Source organism: Fulmarus glacialis, unplaced genomic scaffold (genome assembly GCF_000690835.1).
Source record: "Fulmarus glacialis isolate BGI_N327 unplaced genomic scaffold, ASM69083v1 scaffold3881, whole genome shotgun sequence".
NCBI classification, from domain to species: Eukaryota; Metazoa; Chordata; class Aves; order Procellariiformes; family Procellariidae; genus Fulmarus; species Fulmarus glacialis.
The window spans coordinates 1,116-6,697 of record NW_009193247.1 but is presented as its reverse complement, the minus strand read 5'-3'; positions in this window follow the sequence as shown (position 1 = coordinate 6,697).

The window sequence follows — 5,582 nt, the reverse complement described above, 5'->3', positions numbered from 1 at the left end:
CTGAAAGACAGAATGCAAGACAAAAATATTAATTAGCACTTATTGTCAGGTGACTAATTTTTATATCCCATGTTTTTTAAATTGTATTGTTTCCAAATTCCACACATAGCAAAAAAAAAAGATTGCAATTTATACATCACTAAAATTAATGAAAGTTAGAACAATGTTGATAAATACTCGTGGTATACTTGCAGAATATATTTGGTAAATAGAGGCATCTTAAAACACACTCTTTGAAAATAAGACATGGATAAAACAGAAAAATCAGACAATTTGGTATTTGCTCTGTATTTTCACATTCGTTAATACATAATATTAGTTTCTTAATGTCTATATTGATTACTGAGAATACAAAACTCTATGTAAGAGATGCATACTTGGGATGTATTGGCATAGTTACTGGGGATCCCTATTAGCTTCAAATTAAGAAAATATATAGCACTTAGTACTAGATTGATGAGTTATTATCAATTATTTGATTCAATTATCATTATTAACTTATTGCATTAGTACTTAGAAAATCCTATGCAATGCATCAGAACCTCCACAGTGCTAGAAGGACCTCTGTTGTGCTCTGTATACACACAGATGGACAAGTAGTCTATGTGTCTACCTGATTTGGGCAGGAAACTCAAATCTTCTCTGTGCTCCATCTTTTGGCCTTGATCTTTTTCCTAGATAGTCGGCAAAATGAGGATCTATATTGTTTCGCTGATATACATCAGCTTTGAAAAGCAACGGCCACAGTTACAATATACTTTCAAGATGACAATATTAGTGTCAAATCTCATGAATTTCCGAGCTGGACAACCAGGGATTACTGCAAGATGATCAAATTCAGTTTTAGTTCAGAAATGTACAGCTAGCTGAATCAGTGCCTCTGAAGACAGAAGTCTAGTGTGCAAATATCAATGCCTGCCCAATTCTTTTTTCCTTTATTGTATCTTTCAGATTTAAAAGTTTAAAGGAATAAATCACAGCAAATTGGTAGGATGGGTGGGCTGTTTCTAAAAATAAAGCAATAGTTACAATCATGCTGCTTTCAATTCTGTAGAGGTATTTGGTTTGATGTATTAAGAAATGGAAGTGCTTGAATGCAGATATCCTTCCTGTTTCATAAAGGCAGGCAGAAAAGTGATGTTTAAACATAACACTTTGTCCTTGGCCAGGTTAAGTGCTATCTGCTGCAATATCTGCCCTTTGAAAGCAAAAGCTAATGTTTTGTTCCAGAAGACATTTCAACAAGAACTTAATCACTTCTATTTCAAACGGATACATTTATTACTGCAGACATCATAGCTCCTCAGCAAGAGATAAATGCAGCAAGGGGCTGCTAGAGCCTTCCTTTTGTAAGCAGTAGACAGCACAAATGTTTTCTGAAGGTTAAATGAACTGAAACCAAAATTGAAAGTAAATAAATTGGAAGACTGAAAACTTTATTGAACAAACAGCAATCACAAACAGTATTATGCAGTCCTCCCTTTCAAGAAAAACAGCTTGCCAAGTTTCCTGACCTGATCATTAGAATGTGATGCATCACAGCCGCGTGTGTCAGACATTTTATATAAAGCAAAATGAACGATGGGCCTGAGTTTGAGAGACCTTGCATGACAAAAACTACAGGCATTAACACTTGACACTCTTCAGAGAACTGTTCCAGAGTATTTCTGTTTTGCAACCCTAAACTGCGTCATTTGGGATGCCCCAAGTGCTATTAAATGAGTGAGCAATCCTCCTCATATTTAACCAAAGCAAGAGCACTTTAATATAGCAAACCCAAACATTTTGGAATTTCATATACACAAAGAGCATGATAATGTGTAGCTAGTCTGATTACTCTATTGACTGACCAACAGTGCAGCTACATTTTTCAAAGAAAATGCTTTCTGGAAACACAAGACTACATAAATTCCACAATTCAAGACTCCAGCAACTGGGATCCAGTGCTTCCATGAAAAATGTAGATGCCCGACTGAGATGTCCACACTAGACAAAGTACTTATTAACCTTTATTTTTCCTGATACATTCTGGAACATAAGATGGTACAAGTGTAGACAGCTTGGTGAAGTCCTCAAACCATCACTTGCATTCTTTTCCTTAAATTTCAACACATAAACACATCAAATTTTATTTTAAAGGGAATTTAGGCACTTAAAGATTCAGCTTGGTGCTTCCTGAGATTTCAAAAGCACCCATGTTGGTCAGGCGCTTAGTTGTCACACGATTTCAATACAGCTTAGATACACAGACACATGTATATTCCACCAAAAGATCTTTAAGTATCTGTACTGGGTCCCAGTGTAAAAACAAATATTCTACAAGGAAACAATAAAATTATTTTTAAAAAACTGGAATACATCCCAGTCACGCAGCAGCAGGTAGTATTTCATGCCTGGCCATTTCACAGGCAACAAAATAATGAAATAAATAGTTGTGGAGTGTAATTTGTTATGCTGTCATTTCAGACACCTTCTTCACCTTCTTAACATAGGAAGCCAATTTTTAGCCTGCATGCATTCCACAGTGGCAATGGAATGTAATATGATTGCAGTGAAGCCATGAAAATAAAATTATAAAATATACTAGTTTGGCAAATAAAGAAATTTTAATCATCTCAAGTAAGAGCTTTATTTTTAAAAAAATCTGATTTATAAAGCTATCCTAATGAGATAAAATTACAGATGAGTAAGCTTGGCTTTCAAAGATTGCTGGATGGCTGGGTTGGTCTAATCACTCTATCATGTCAGTCTGCCTCTGAAATGTATTAATCAAATCACAGTGAATTAACCAGCTTGAAGTCTTAGTGCTGATTACAAGCCATTGCATTGGAATATGCTTTTATGAAATAGATGAAAACAGATTCAATGTAAATCTTATGAAGTAAGTTTCCCAAGATGTTAAAGCTCTTAGCATCTTCTGATGAATGTCAGAGATTTTTCTGGTTTATATTGGAATGCTTAGGAATGGACTGAAACCAAAGTACTTTGGTCTGAGAAGCACATGGTGCTTAGAAACAGACTTTGTTGGTCTGCAAAATGTCTCTTTTTATGGCTTTGTACATAAAGGCTAGGCACGCACACATGAGAACACGTGCTTCACAGCTTACAGCTTTTTTAGTCTCACTTAGGTCAGCTGGGGCATACTCAGGCAAAATGGATCTTTCACCTGTTTGACTACGTACACAAAGAGAACCTGTACTTTGAGAAGTGTCCCAGTGTCTTGGTTCAACACTGAAGGGCCACACATGTTCGCAACCCTCTGACTAGCTTCCTGAAAGTCCCTTAAGTAATGTTCAGCAGACCATGCAAAAAACTCTGCTCATCCTGTCAGTGCTACTCAGTGCGTACTTTGAGTCTATCCCTTCAGAGCTGAGAAAACAGGTATTACTTCCATCTTTCTGGTTTGTGTGACTTTGCTGAGGAAGTGTTCTCAGAATACACTCAAACATCCACAAAAAAACAGCAAGAAGAAAGAAGAAAAGGAAAGCAAGGAAAGCTCTCTACTTACTACAAATAGCACTACTTAGTGCAGGTATGAGACACAAACTCCTTTCTGCCTACGTGGTCTGAACTGTTATTTTCTATAGGTTGTTTGAAGAACCTTAATCCAGCTCTAAAAAACAAAGCATGCCACTCTGTTCACTTCTTGATGCCTTGTGTAGTGGCTTAACATGCTCTGAACCTCTCAACATCCGCCCTTGCTCAGCATTCATTAGACCACATCTAAAATACTGTGCCTAGTTTTGGACCCCTGAATACAAGAAATACTTTGATAAACTGGAGTCAATTCAGTGGACAGCCAACAAAATGGCCGGCTCTTGCTCTATGAGGAGGGGCTGAGGGAACTGGGCTTGTTTAGCCTGGGGTGGGGCAGCGTTAGGGGGACAGTAACAGCAGCCTTCCAGTGCCTAGGGAGAAATTACCAGGAAGACAGAGACAGGCTTTTCAAAGTGGTGCATGCTGTGACAAAGAGACAACGGATATAAATTGAGACAAGACAGGTTCAGACTGGATATAAAGTAAGCCTTCATTTCACCATGTGGACAGCCAAGCAGTAGAGCAGGCTGCCCAGTGAGGTTGTGGCTCCATCCTTGGAGATTTTTTCAAGACCTGTCTGAATAAAGGCCTGAGCAACCTGGTCCAAGCTCATAGCTGCCCCTGCTTTGAGGAGGAGGTTGGGCCAGAGACCTCCTGAGGTCTCTTGCCAGCTAAATTACAATTCTGATTCCATAAATACCATTATACTAAAAGTGATAGAAGGGAAACAGCGTCACTCTGATGTGGCATTCTTCTTAAATATGGGAGATGTTTAAATCCTCTTAGCCACAAGAGTTACAATTCAGGTTTGCTATCTCAAAGGTGACTGCTGTAACCACCAGGCTATGAGGTACAGCAGCAACACTACCACCGTGTTCCTCTGGCCATATTTTGAAAAAGAAAGACCAACCCCTCCAAAGTTCTTGAAAGGTGTGTAAGATGTCTCCATGCTCTGATTTGTGATGACTTTCTTCCATAAACAACTCCTACCATGACATATTTGGGAGAGGTTATGTGGACATTATTTCTACATGCACATTTCACCATGTTTTGAAAAACTGGATGTCATTTGTCATTGATGCTGGCAACATGGATGTTTACGAATCAGATCCTCTTTAAAGGATGACAGATGTATAAGGTTTTATTTTAAGTTTGCACTCCTTTCACATAAAGATTAGAAGATGTTCTATATTTATGCCAGCTTTGATGAGAAGTAAAAGTCTAGAGAGTCTAGAGAATAAAATCTGTGCATTCATTTCAGAACCACAACTACTGGCTACTCCAACGGACTGCACAAAGTGCACATATTCTAGTACGGAGGTGTTTGTAACTACATAACATGAATGCAAGTCCTCTTCCAAATTAGCTTCATGCTTTTGGAAAAGCTGTACCTTGGTGGAGGCAGAACAAATTCTGGCTAAGCAAGGCCTCTTTGAAAACTTGGTATGCCCTACCCCACAGACATTGTCGCTTCCTTTGTTCCACTCTTGCTTACCTAGTGCCAGCTTCACAATACTTCTCTTCTGTTAATTGCTGACTACTAACGTGAACTGGGAGGCTCGCAAGAATAGAACAGAACTGCTTTGCAAAACAGATTTTTAAAATTCCCTTTTAGAAATAAACCACTCCAAATCCTACATTCTCTGTGGAAAAAAAAAATCCCAAAATATTGGTTTTCATCGGTCACGATATTTCATTGTAAACATACTTCAGACATAAAAGAGAAAATAAAATTAAAAAAAAAAAAACCAACAAATAAACAACAAGGTGAAGGTACAAACTGTAACAATTTCATCTGAAAATGCTAAAATCCTTTCAACCTAACTGGAGTGTTCTTTTCCATCTTTTCTTTCATTGTGATTTGGCTAGTATCAGCAGAGTGGTAAACACTTCGAGTTAAGCTAAGTTTTCTTTTCTGAAAGAATTTTCCATTTCAAGTATTTGCAAGCAGCAATAGAGGAATTTATCCTCTAGGTAACCCCCTCATTCTTATATCCCTCTGATACACAGCCCTCCCATCTGTCTTTCAAACATTTTTTTTTTCC